This window comes from Mauremys reevesii, linkage group 12, assembly GCF_016161935.1.
Source record: "Mauremys reevesii isolate NIE-2019 linkage group 12, ASM1616193v1, whole genome shotgun sequence".
Classification (NCBI taxonomy): Eukaryota; Metazoa; Chordata; order Testudines; family Geoemydidae; genus Mauremys; species Mauremys reevesii.
In genome coordinates, this window is record NC_052634.1 from 38,247,997 (window position 1) to 38,261,969 (window position 13,973).

A 13,973-nucleotide genomic window follows, 5' to 3' on the forward strand; every position below is an offset into this window, starting at 1 on the left:
GGAGTGTTTATGTTCATTCCTGCTAGCTACACAGGGCTTTGATGTATCTGCTTTCAATCCTCCAGCTCTGCCGGGACAAGTAACATTTCAAGGTGTCACTGAACTGAAGAGGGGAGATCATTTTTTGACAGGTTACGCCTCCTCTTAAAAGTTTTTGTCTGGCTGGCAGCCCTGGTTCCCAAGTCTCTCCTGAGGGAAGAAAGTTTCTGTGCAAAATACTAAAACTTTTAACAGAGAGGAGGGAAAGGCGATGGCCACATGATGGGGCCAGTATGTACCACAACATGGTTCTTTTATGTGGGATGACTCTGAACACTGACTGATCTCCACTCCCTTGTGTTTGAAGAGATGTTTAGTTTTGCACTTGGGAACCTGTAAGGCTGAAGCAATGTTATGGATGGTGACACTATGATTGAAGGGTTATTTAATGTTGTAAAAATTGTTAAAAACACTGAGCTTAAACTGGAACTGCCTGTTGTTAAAGGCTGGTTTCCCCACGTCAGTTCCATAAGCTCTGCTAGAAACACCCTGGCTTCTCTCCTGCCTCGGTGGGAACTGGAGGGAATCGTCCCCTGCTGCCCTTGGCGCCAGGCTGGTTTTTCTGGGGAGGGGACATGGAATTGATTTGTTCGCTGTTGAGAAGGGAGCCAGGCCAGTTCTCAGGGAACGAGAACTCCCAGCATCTTCCCAGCCCAGCCCAGGCTGCTGCCCTGTCCCAGCCTCTGTTCCCCTGGGGGCCCTGCATGTTTGACTCTAGAGCAGGCCGGGAGCAGCAGCTGAGGCAGAGGACAGCCTGGGCCGGGCAGATGCTAGGAGCAGAGCACCAGAGGCCTCTACTGGCTCCCTCCTCATCAGCAAACAATCAGTCCCCACCCACACCCCGGGACAGCAGCCTGGAGCCAAGGGCAGTGCCCAGTGGGGGTTTCTCTTTTTCCTCTTCCTGGGGTGAGCAGGGACCTGGGGGTGTTTCTAGCAGGGCAGTTGGAACTTGAATTGGGGAACCAGCTTTTAATAACAGGCAGCTCAAGTTCAGACTAATTTTGTTACAATTTTCTTTATAATGTAAAATCATTCAAAAGTAAACGGGCAGGAATGATTGGAACTCTTTTCTCCCGGGCATAGAAAGAAACGGCTTTTTGGCTTTTCATGATACGGGAGTCAGGTTCGTTCACTGTTCAGAAGCAATGTGCTCAGAAGCCTGTTGTGTTTCATTTCTTAGGTTCTGCTGCCATCGTGTGACCATTTCCTTCCCCTCCTTTCTGTCCAAAGCGCAGAGCCCAGTCCCTCCAGGGAGAGGACATCTTTCTTCTTTCCTTCCTCAACAGCCCCCTTCCTTGGAGAGCCCTTTGCTGGGGTCTGGGTGAGGAACAGCCGTTTCTGAGGATTAATTTCACACCATATTTGGTGTTGATATATAGATTTTACAGCCAGACTAGATCACTAGGTACCTCTGCTCTGACCTGATTCAGAACAGAATCCAGAGAATTTTATCCAGTGACTCCTACAACCACCCCAAGATCTTCTGGCTGAACGAGGAGGGTTCATTCAGAAAGTCATCGTGTTTGGATGTAAAGGTGTGAAATGATGGGGAAATTGGCCCCTCTTTCAAGTTTAAATGTTGTAACTTCTACATCTAGACCGGGGTGGCCAACCTGAGCCTGAGAAGGAGCCAGAATTTCCCAATGTAACTGCCAAACATGCACCTTTGTATGCAACTGCTGAGTCAGTTGTGAACCTTCCCATCATTATCATTATCCCTTCGAAATGATGATGGTGATGGACACTTGGCTCGATATCCCAGTGTGCCCTGGACATCTACAGGCTGCATTAGCCAATCCAACCATTCGGCACTTGCAGATGGGCACCTCTGTATTGTGCCTGAGTCTTGTACAGCTATGAAAATCTGATAGATGCGATATTTTCCCGTCTTGTTAACCAGCACTAATTCCAGGCCAGGCCAGGGCTGGGAAGAGAGAGAGAGCAGCAGGTTTCCCCAATTGTTTCCTGCTCGCTTTTTCTTGACTAGCTTCACCTCTGCACCAACCTGCACTTTTCCTATGTGAGCCTGGCTAGCTCAGTTGGCAGAGCATCAGACTTTTAATCTGAGGGTCCAGGGTTCAAGTCCCTGGTCAGGTGATAAACTTCTCACTATGAGTGTAAAAATCTGACTTTCTGGATTCTTCTTTGATGTTACTCTTTCTCTTCAGGATTTTCCTTTCCTAAGAAGGGCCTTTGTGTGGGGGAGATTGAAGGAACAACTCCTTGACATCCCTTTGTCCTTGCAGCCTGGAGGAATAAAGGCCTCTGGGCATAGAGCATGTTCCTTCCCTGCGCACACACACACAGAATATCCCTAAGGAATTAGAATCACCCGCTACCTTCCCCTGTCCTGCTGGATCCCCAAATGAAGATGCTCTTCAGCCCAAACCCATGTCCCCTCTTTTCCCAGTGCCCCTCAGTCCCAACCCTCAGTCCCTCCTACGCTCACTGCTCCTCACTCCCAACCAGAGCCTGCTCCTCTTCACCCTTCTCCTCTGTCCCAACCCACAGCCCCCTCCTATTCCCAGTGCCCCTCAATCCCAACCCACAGGCCCCCCCTCCTCACGCTGCTCCTCAATCCCAACCCACGGCTCCCTCCTTCCCTCCAGCAGCAGGTGCTTCAGACCCCCTCAGGAAGATTTTCTTGCAAGGTTTCATGTATGAGTCTGCATGTGGATTTTACAGTATGTTGGAAATAGGTTGGGTTGTTTGCCGAAATGATCACTTGTGGCTGGTGTTAGATTCCCAGTCTCCATGTTATTGGGGCAGGAGAAACAAAGGGTCGTTATCCTTGATGTGTGAATCAAGGACTCAACCCTGGGTGCAAACTAAATGAGCTGCCCACAGATTCTGGCAGCCACAATCAGCATTTGGTGCAAGAGCTCAGACCTGTCCCTGTCCCAGAGAGAGGGGGGTCATCTGGGGGGGGGGAGTGCCTGGGGGCAGCAGGTGGTGCCAAGGGAGTGACCTGGTCCCAAAACTGCTGGAGCCCCACGGGCGAGACCTGGGAACCAGGACTGCCAGCCAGACAAACACCTTTAAGAGGAGGCGTCCCTCTGCCTGTCAAAAACTGATCTTCCTCCTTCAGTTCAGTGACAGCCTGAATTGTTCCTTATCCCGGCAGAGCCGGAGGACTGAAAGCAGCAACATCAAACCCCTGTGTAGCTCGCAGGAATGGACATAAACACTCCCTGGTATCTGAGGAGATGTTCAGCTTTGCCCTTGGTCAACTACAAGGCTAAAGGGAAAGGAGGTGGCGCCAGGTATAAAGAGTGAAACACGACACATCATAGTTATGCCCACGGTGGCTGCAAAATCTTTTGATGTACTTCTTCTTATCAGCAGTGTATTGTTTTCTCTGGAGCCTAGGCCTTGACCAAGAAATTTGTACTTTGCTAAAATAATCGACTGCCCCTGGTGAAGACAATGGACTTGACACCCACTGGGGTGTCCCAACACAGGTACAAGTACTAATAACAGTGGCTGCCTTTTAGCCATAGATTTTAATCAGGGCAATAAATACAAACCCCTGTTAAATCATTTCTCAGCCCGAGTCCTTCACCCACATTCCCTAGAGCATTGGGCCACCATGTGGACGTTTCATTTCCAACCTCAGTTTCACACAGAGACACAATTTCCTTTGCACAGATCCATGAACAGCAAAATCTTCCTGCGTCTCTGGTCTGAGCCAGGGCATTCAATTCCAGTGAACCCTTCTCTCCTGCAATGGCGATGGTCAGACAGAGGGACGTGGCACCTGCATCCCTGCCAGGAGATATTGGCTCGGCTCTTTCTTTCTGCTGCTTTTGTTAGTCCATGAAACATCAAGGGTGGAATGCAAGGCTGAGTTCACACGCCAGCCCTCAGTGCCCCAGAGAAATCCTGCCCCCAGCTATTGGAACGATGTGCTGGAGATTTGACTAGGAAAGGGACTGTCTGAATTGTCAGAGTGGGGAATGAACAACAATCTACAGCAATGTTGTTCACACAAACACTCTCCCATCCTGCTCCAACCGGAAGGGAAATGGGCAGGAATTCTCGGTGTTCAGCCAAGGACACACTTACACTAATGCAGCCATGAGTGTGCTGGGGGAGCTGGTCTGAGCAAACAATTTGAAGTGACAATTCAGTGAGAACAGAATCATCATGTAGTGAAATAAGTATAGCTCAAGTAGTTGTGGCGGAGGGGTTAAGGCGATGGACTAGAAATCCATTGGGGTCTCCCTGCGCAGGTTCAAATCCTGCCAACTATGCAAGTGCTGTGTTGGTGTTGTTAGTATTGTAGTCTTAGTGCCTGAGCATCCACAGTGCAAACTGGAGCCAGATCTAGTTTCACTCTGTCTACACTTAAAACACTGCAGTAGCACCGCTATAGCAGTTTGGAGTAAACAGTGACTGGAGGAGTTTTCCCATCTCTGTAATAGCTACATGGACAGAACAATTCTTCCTTTTCTTTAGCACTATCTAACCAGGGCTTAGGTCACCTTAACTAGATGGGTTTGGGGGGGAGTCACACCCTGAGAGACGTCGCTCTGCCAGTTAAGTGCTCAGCGTACACCAGCCCTTAGATCCCTGTTGGTATTTCAATGCAGGCACTGACCTGTGAGAGGAAAACATCAGCTCACAACCACAGAGACTGAATTCCCCACAATTAATCTCGCTGCACTTTCCAGAAAGTCACAAAATTCAATTCATTCTTGCTAGGAGAGAGAAAAAATAAGTGACACTAAGTTTTTGGCTTGGTTAAATAAAATTAAGTGTTTAATCAATATAGTAAAAAATCTGTATTGATTCCTCTAACTAGCACCACAGCGTGAAATAGGAACAGAGACAAATCTTGTCAGTGACGACCAATTTTGCAAATGATCTTCCCATTATTAATTTCCACGCTGCCCCCACTGGAGGTCTGGGCATCTCCAGTGTCATTGCTCTGTGTTCACCTTCCCCTAGAATTGTTCTCGGACATTCGACTTACTCTGCGGCATGGGGCACGTCACTTTCTGGAGGATTCCCTGCACCTTGAGGACTTTAAGCCATGATTTGAGGACTTCAATAACTCAGACATAGGTTAGGGGTTTGTTACAGGAGTGGGTGGGTGAGATTCTGTGGCCTGCATTGTGCAGGAGGTCAGACTAGATGATCATAATGGTCCCTTCTGACCTTAAGTCTATGAATCTAGTCCCAAATTTGGAAAATTGTGCAGTTCAGAATGTGAAAAGTGACCCCGTCTCCTTCCTGCACCTGCTCTACATTGCTCCACAGCGGCTTCTCCACCTGCAGAGTCACCCCAGCACGGCAGTGCAGCCCCCAGGGTTCAGCAGGGGCCCCGGCAAGGACTGTGGGTGCAGCTAACAGCCCAGTGTGCCTGGCCGTGAGGCAGCTATAAAAAAGCAACACTCCCCCCAGAAGTACAGAGACTGAATTCCCCAACTATAACATCATGGCCCCTGTAGAAAGCCACACGTCAGTTGTATTTTCACAGGGAGATGCAAAAATCAAGTGACACCAATTTTTAAGTTGAGTAAATAAAGTTGAGGAGATAGTTATTAACCTCACAAAACTACACTAAAGATCCCTCAACATAACACCTGAAGGTGAAATATGAACAGAGACAAACCTTGTCAGCAAAGGCTCATTTCCCAAACGATCCTCAAAATGTTACTAATTCCCACCCCTCCTCCACAGGAGCTCTGTGCAGTGTCACTGTTCTGCAGGCAGCTTCCCATTAAATGCTGTTGTGGGACATTCCCAGGCCTGGAAATGTACCAACGACAGAATTTGAAGAGCAAACCTGGCTCCCCGCACCAGGCGGGATTTGAGTGTTTTGTCTTTGTCAATAGTACAGACGCCAGGGGCAGGACTCCAGGCTCTCCTTGAGGGATCCTGGCCCAGGGGCTGGAGGGGAGAAAGGATTGTAGATTCTCACCTGCGCTCTAGAGAGGAGGTAATAAGTGAAGGGGGCCTTTTTGACTCTGCCCCTCCTCAGTGTCCCCAGGGCTGGACTACAGGCCAAATGAGGGGGTGACACCACTTCGTTAATGAAAACCAGTGCTCCAGGTGAGGCTTGAACTCACAACCTCAGCATAGCTCCTCTCAGCACTGCCCTATAAGTACTGTGCGCTAACCAATTGCGCCACTGGAGCACCTGTTCAGTATGATTCTCCCAGTTCCCTAGGCTGATAAAGGCAAGGAGTGACCCCAAAACATTCTCAGTGGAGCTGAGAGCCGGTAGCGACAAGTGTTGTACTCGGTGGGGTGGATTCTTCTTAAGGGTTCCAGGCCCCATTTGACCCTTTTGTTCTTCCCTGTGTAATAACAGAGCTGGTTAAGACTCAATGGAGAGTCTTGCTGCAGACCAACGGATCTGAAATCACTGATAACCAGCTCTAAGCATTAGTCCTGCTTTGGGACAGTGTCTCTCATGCAAGAAACTGCCCAGTCTGCATTAGCAGTGAGGCTCCCTCACTAACAGCTGAAATCAGGGAGAGCTGTGTGAAGTGCAGGGCCCCAGGGGTGCCTGAACAGGGGGGAACAACACCCCAGGACTTTTAAAAATGGGAGGGCTCTGCCTTGCCACTTTGTAATGACCGTAAGGGCGAGTGAGGGTGGGGAGGGGGTGGAGAGCAGTGAGCGGGAGGCGTGGTCTGGGGGTAAGAGGCAGCGTAGGAGGGGAGCGTTGGGGAGAGGGGTGGGGCAGGGGCGTGGAGTTGAGTGGCAGGGGTGGGGCTACTGTTCGGGGTCTGAGGCCACTACTTTTAGGAAGCCTGTTCCGCTCCTGGTGGGACCACAAGACGTCCCAGAGCAGAGAGGGTGGCCAGCAGAGCGGTGACAGGGTGGAACGGCAAGTGACCGGCAATGTGGCCAGACAGCGGAGGGAGAAAGGGGCTTTCCTCCCAGGAGGTGAGAGGTGAACTCTGGGTTTTCACTGACCCAGGGCAGCAGCTGTGGGTGAGGTGCAGTGAAGGGAGGGGCACATCCACAGAGCTTCTGGGGTCTGGATTTAAGAGCCCGAGGCAAAAGGCCACTACCCAGCGCACTGGGGGGGGGGGGTGTTTTGCTCATAGTGTTGTGTTATGAATCCTGATTGTGGTGTTTTCCCAAGTTAATACAAGGTGATTATCCTCCTTTTTATTAAAGTTTCTTTCCTGCACTCAGTGGTTGTGAGTGGGGAAAGTATCACCTCTTAGAGGCACCCAGTGGCCAGGGTTAGTTTACCCAGGTTACTGGGTGGGGGCTTAAGCAGATTGTGTGTTGTATTGTTGAAGAGGAGCCCCAAGCACCCAGACAGGGAACTGTAACTTCAACCTTCAGAGTTAGAGCCAGAGGTGCTGCCAGCTGAGCTAGCCAGGCCGGCTAAATGTATTAAGCCCTTTCACCGCAAGAGCAAACACTGTGTACTTCTGTGCTTCTCAGCAGCTGGGAAAAAGCCTCTTGGGGGAAATATCTCCTGCCCCACCGCCAAAAGGAGCCCCTTGAGTGGGAACGGTCAGAGGCCCCACTCAGGGGCTGGCCCTGCTTTCCTACCGCCTTGTGATGCTGGCCGCTGAACGAATGCTGGTCTGTGGGTGGCCTTCAGTGGGGGTTCGGCATGCCAGGGAGCAGGCTGGCCACGCATAGGCATGGTCCTGCCCTCCTCTGGCCCTGCCCTCGGTTGCTCTGTGGCTTTTAAGCCTTCCCTTGGAGCTGTCAGCACCAGCTGCCTCTGCTCCAGGTGCCCAGAGGAGGAGAGGTGCTGGGCTCCAGCCTGGGACTCTGCCTCCCTCCTGCTTAGCCCTGACTATGAAGCCTGGCCCTGGCCCTCCTTTCTTCAAGTGCCAGGTGGACAAGAGGTAACATGTGGCTACAAGCAAAATGGCCAAACTTGTGGGCCTCATGTGATGCAGCAAGAATCCCAACCACCTGGTCAAACCACAGGCATCAGGGTCACAAGTTCTAGAGCCCCAACCAATTTTGGCCATCAGACCTGGCTCCAGTGGGCAAGTCACCCAGCAGGAGGGGAAAGATTTGCTTTTGCACAGCTGGAGACAGGGAAGTTGAGCACTGTGAGCTCCAGGGCTTTACCACAAGCCAACACAAGGTCCCACTGAGATTTGAACTCAAATTGCCAGATTCAGAGTCCTGCGTGCTGCCCGTTACACCATGGGACCAGCTTGTACTGCTTTCTCTGCACAGTGGTGACTCTCACGGGGCTGGCTCGTGTAAGGGACTGTTGGCCCCTTACTAAAACTTAGTGGGGTTTTGGTTGGCTAGTTCCCAGTCCCAGTAGAAGGGGGAAGGGCCAATGGGAAATCAGGCCCCTGAGACTGACAGTCCCCAGGGGCAATGGGGAGAGGACAAAGCTCCAAGTTAGCCGCACTGACAGGCCAGGCAGTGTAATGAGGGAGTCACCAGGCCAGGGGGTCCCATCCTCCGTGGGAGCTGGAACTGCCTGGGCCAGAGTGGGGCAGAGCTAAGGAGAGAGCAGGAGCCCGAGAAGAGCCGGGGAGCAGAGCTGCACCAGCCGGGGAGAACCAGAGCAGATCTGTGCTAGGAGCCGAGCCGCAGCAGCACGAGCCGTAGAAGCTGCCCAGGGAGCAGATCTGTGCGGGGAGAAGAGCTGCAGCAAGCGGAGCCAGAGGAACAGCCCAGGGAGCTGGAGGCAGAGCCGCAGCAGCACTGGGGCTGGAGGTGGGTGCAGTGAGCAGCGTGGGAGAGCGAGGGGGACCCTGGGCAGAAGGCCCAGTGCAAGGAGATGCCACCAGTCAAGAGATCTTGCAGGCCAGACTTTTGGGGGTGGGGGGATCATATCCCCTACATGGGGGCTGACACTGGGAACAAGGGGCCTGTCACCTAGAGCATGTGGCCACTGCCAGAGCAAGTGTCCAGCCCGTGGTGTCCCTGCAGCACAGCCAGGGCCTGGGGAGGAGGCCTGGGACATGTGAGGGAGAGACTGTGACCTGCCCTGACCCTCCAGAGACGCTGGTTGTGATCTCCCTGCACCACAGAACAGGGTGACGTGTTTTCCTTTCCCATCTTTCCTTATGTTTTACATTGATTGCTGGGTAACAAATGGTGTTTGCTTGAAGCACATGCAATGAGGAGTGGGTCAGGGAAGTGCCCAGAGCGGAGCGAGTACCCCAGAGTGAGGACACTGTAGCCCCCGTTCAAGTGATCATGGCAAGATTGGAGGTCAAGCCCCCTAGGAATCCTGGGCCCAGCCTTGTTAGGGATACAAGGTCTCTGCCATACATGAGAGTAGAAAGAGAGTCCTTGAGGTCAGGCAGCCTCTGGGTAAGGGGGTGGGGACTCAGATCCTTCCGCTGGCCAATTCCACTGGGGTCGTGTATAAGCCAGATTAGACTCTCCTTACACTTGTACTCTCTCCTCACTGCTTCTCTCTCTTCCTTCCCCCATCTCTGCTGCTCCCCCTCTGGGCTTTCTCAGCACCTGGCCCCACAGCACTTCCTGGCAGCCAGAGGCTGCGCTTTCTGCATCTGCCGATGTGGCCTCTCTCCTGATTGCTAAGGAAAGGAACCTTTCCAGGAAATGGCTACAGCTTCTGGGAATCCCTGTGTGGCTGTGAACAGCATATGGGTCCTGGCACATAAGGCAACTTAAAAGCTGAGCGCCCAGACAGGGGCTTGAACCCTGGACCCTCAGATTAAGAGCCTGATGCTCAACCAACTGAGCTACCTGGACTTGGTGAGAAACATCTTCACCGTTAAAGCAATAAAGAATCCTGTGGCACCTTATAGACTAAGACATTTTGCAGCATGAGCTTTCGTGGGTGAATACCCACTTCTTCGGATGCAAGTGGTGGAAATTTCCAGGGGCAGGTTTATATATGCAAGCAAGAAGCAAGCTAGAGATAACGAGGTTAGTTCAATCAGGGAGGATGAGGCCCTGTTCTAGCAGTTGAGGTGTGAAAACCAAGGGAGGAGAAACTGGTTCTGTAATTGGCAAGCCATTCACAGTCTTTGTTTAATCCTGAGCTGATGGTGTCAAATTTGCAGATGAACTGGAGCTCAGCAGTTTCTCTTTGAAGTCTGGTCCTGAAGTTTTTGCTGCAGGATGGCCACCTTAAGATCTGCTATTGTGTGGCCAGGGAGGTTGAAGTGTTCTCCTACAGGTTTTTGTATATTGCCATTCCTGAAATCTGATTTGTGTCCATTTATCCTTTTCCTTCACCGTTCAGCACAAGAGCAAGCAGGCAGGCAAACGAGAGGCAAAAAAAGTCCCAGGAACCCCTCCTCTTTTTCTGCACAGCCACTGCCTGTCAGCAGGGTTCCCCCTCCTCCTCCTCAGTGAGACTAAATCTAAGCACCTAGACAGCCGGCCTGTCCGCTGCACCCCAATCCCCCATGCCTGAGCCTCCCTGCCAAAGCCCTGCACCCGGCCCCATAGAATTAAGTCTCACGTCTCGCTGGGAACTCGGATTCTTGTGCCCAGAGCGTCTCAGCCCCACTCAGCAGATGACCTGAGAAACACAGTGTCCGGCTTTTCCAAAGAAGTGTTTAGACCCCCTCATCATGTGGCCTAAAGGATAAGGCATCTCCTTGTGGATCGGATGATTCAGGAGTTGAGTCCCCTCGTGGTTGTGCTCACTTTGTGCTGCAAGTCCTGCTCCCTTCAGGGCTGGAACCTCTTCTTGGCCACTCAGGCCAATGCTCTGCCTTCAGCTAGAGCCCTGGGAAGGAGTTGGGGGTTGGGCATCACAAAGGCTGGGGCATGAGCCCCAGGTGCTTCCAGTCTCGCCTTTGCCATTCCTGACTTGCCAAAGAAAATGGGCGGCTGCCCGGGCTAGCGTGTGCGCCTGTCCCTGTGCTGGAGGGTACTTGCTACACAGCGTCTTTGGAGCCTGGGTCTTTCTCTGCTTCTCGCCAGCTGGGGAAAAGCCTCTTGGGGTAAAATCTCCTGCCCCACTGCCAAAGTGAGCACCTGGAGTGGGAACGGTCAGAGGCCCCACCAGGGGGGCTGGCCCTGCTTTCCTACCGTCTTCTGGTGTTGGCCACAGAGCGACAGCAGCCGCCCCGCATGCTCCTCTGCGGGTGGCCTTCAGTGGGGGTTTGGCATGGCAGGGAGCAGGCTGGCTGAGTGTTTTTGTGCCCATCTGAAGGCCACACATAGGCATGGTCCTGCCCTCCTCTGGCCCTGACCTCAGTTGCTCTGTGGCTTTTAAGCCTTCCCTTGGAACCATCAGCACCAGCCGCCTCTGCTCCAGGTGCCCAGAGGAGGAGAGGTGCTGGGCTCCAGCCTGGGAAGCCTGGCCCCGGCACTGCTTCCTTTAAATGCCATGTGGGCAAGAGGAAGAGCTGCAGCGACAGGGACCAAAGTTGTGGGCATCAGGTGAAGCAGAAAGAAACCCAACATCAGGTCAACCCGCAGGAATCTCTAGCCAGACGGTTAAGTTCTAGGACCCCGCCCTATGGTGGCCCAGCTGGACCAGAGACCCATCTCCCAGTGGGCACCAGTGACCCAGGAGGAGGAGAAACAAAACATCACTCTAGTTCAGCCAGGAAGAGGGTAACCGAGCACATTGGGCTCCAAGGCTTTACAGCAAACCACCGTACCTGGCAGAGGCCCCACTGAGATTTGAACTCAGATTCCAGGATTCAGAGTCCTGAGTGCTGCCCATTACACCATGGGACCTGCTGCTGTTTTGTTTTCTAGACCCCTGTGACTCTCAGCTGGCTGGCTTCCACTCTGCACTTATTGCTTCCCACCAGCGGCTTCCTCTCGCAGGACTCTCTCTCCTCCTCCAGCGACTATGGGCCTGCACGGCTGGATCCGCGGGTCCTGCCCTGAGTCCCCGCATCCTCCTGCTTTGTCTCCATTCCCTGCAGGCTGCAAAAATGTCAGGGGAGGCCGCCCCTCCCTTCACTCGGTGCTCCCGCTCATATCAGCCAACTGCAGCCTCATCTCCTGGAACTCGGCCAGCTGTCGCTTGATCCTGTTCTACAGTCACACGCTGACTGGTTCCCCAGCCTGGATGGTCTTGTGGAAATCCCACACGACTGCCAGAACAAAGCCGCCAACTCCTCCCTCACCGACTCCCACCAATCCCCCTGGTAACCACAGAACCCTCTGATGCTTTCCCCTTCTGCCAACACCGCCAGGCCTCGGCCCCCTGCTCCTTTATCTTGCAAGCTTTGGATGTTCAGCTTCCAATATCCTCTGCCCTGGGTCAGGGACAGGGGTGGCTCCAGGCACCAGCGCAGCAAGCGGCGGGGGGGGGGGGTGGCCTGCTGGTCGCTGTGAGGGTGGCAGTCAGGCTGCCTGCAGGAGGTCCCCTGGTAATGCGGATTAGGCGGCATGTCTGCGGGAGCTCTGCCAGTGCCCCGGCTGCAGCAGCAATTCGGTGGTGGTACGCTGAAGGCACAGGATCGGCAGACCTCCCACAGGCATGCTGCTGAATCCGCCTTACCAGAGGACCTCCCGCAGACATGCCACCGAATCCGTGTTACCAGAGGACCTCCCGCAGGCATGCTGCCGAATCCGCCTTACCAGAGGACCTCTGGCAGGCATGCCACCGAATACGCCTTACCAGAAGACCTCTGGCAGGTGTTGGGATAGATCTGTATTACATTATACACTAATGTTAGATGTGTAGAAAGTGTGACTAGAAAGGAGCAGTGTGACGGTGCTGCCTGTGGGAGCCAGCTGAGGTCACTCAATCAGGGTGAACTGCAAACAAAATGGGGCAGACAAACCCCAAACATTGGTGGTTATTCCAGTACTTAGATTTACCAACCAGCACAACACAGCTTCTGTAGCACCTCACTGGTTACTCAGAAGTCCAAACAACGCAGTTCCCAGCCTCCGGCCTCCGTCCAGACACACACATCAGATATGATGATGATTCCTGAAAATCTGATCTCATCATATAAAAGAAAAGGTTCTTCCAATCCCAAAGGATCAGCCACATACCCAGGTCCAATTATAACGTAGATCTTACCCAAAATACACGCTATAGCCAATTCTTATTAACTAAGCTAAAATTTATTAAAAAAGAAAAGAGAGAGAGTGTTGGTTAAAAGATCAATATACAGACAGACTTGAATTCAATTCTTGAGGTTCAGATGCATAGCACAGATGAGCTTGTAGTTGCCAAAAGTCCTTTTAGAAATAGTCCATAGATTATAGTCCAATGTCCATATTCAGGGTGACTCCAGTCAGTGACTCGGGATCTCAATCCTTATGGCTTAAAGTTTCCGTCTCTTGAAACCCAAAGCAGTTCTGAGATGAAGCAGGATCATGTCCCAGGCTTCTTATATAGTTCCAGCAGCCTTTCAGCCTGAGAAAACTATAGGCTTAACTCCTTCTCCCAAACATCCTGGCAATTAGCACAGGGTAATTTACCCATTAAACAGTTCAGACACAGGTTAGTACAACCTTCAAAGAGACACAGAGACAATAATACTATTTCATTCAAGTATCATCATAAATATTAATATTCCTTTTTTGATCTTTGAATTAAATCTACAGCAATAGACAAGACTTGTTTGCTGACATCACAAGCCCTGAGCAAACATCTCCCCTTCTACCTCTAACAGTGCAGACTTGCATTTCAAAGCTCTGTTCATTTACAGATCTTCCTAACCAGTCCTTAAGGTTCACCCATGGGTCAGGTCAGTGGGTGAGGTGAGTTAATTAACTCTTTCTGGCCCTGTCACCTTTCAATGAAATATTATATTACATTCATAACGTCACAGGAGGTCAGGAATGGGATGGCAGGGGCTGGTCGGGAGTGAGGGGCACCATCAGAGCTGGAGGGAGCGCAGGGGGCTGCGGGTCGGGAGTGAGGGGCACCAGCAGAGCTGTGAGTCTGGAGGTCAGGACTGGAATGGCAGGGGCTGCGGGTCGGGAGTGAGGGGCACCGTCAGAGCTGGAGGTAGCGCAGGGGGCTGCGGGTCGGGAGTGAGGGGCACCAGCAGAGCTGTGAGTCTGGAGGTCAG

At 52.3% G+C, this 13,973-nt stretch overlaps 4 non-coding genes and 1 pseudogene across 4 annotated transcripts; 2 read left to right on the top strand and 3 right to left on the bottom strand.

The window, feature by feature from the left end:
- Positions 1–13,973, top strand: part of LOC120375648 — a 310,655-nt pseudogene that overhangs the window by 15,687 nt on the left and 280,995 nt on the right.
- Positions 2,064–2,136, top strand: TRNAK-UUU. The gene has a single exon. It is a non-coding gene; the product is annotated as a tRNA-Lys (tRNA).
- Positions 6,089–6,182, bottom strand: TRNAI-UAU. The gene is made up of 2 exons: positions 6,145–6,182; positions 6,089–6,124 (listed from the first exon to the last, which is right to left on the bottom strand). It is a non-coding gene; the product is annotated as a tRNA-Ile (tRNA).
- Positions 9,645–9,717, bottom strand: TRNAK-CUU. The gene has a single exon. It is a non-coding gene; the product is annotated as a tRNA-Lys (tRNA).
- On the bottom strand, positions 11,596–11,667 carry TRNAQ-CUG. The gene has a single exon. It is a non-coding gene; the product is annotated as a tRNA-Gln (tRNA).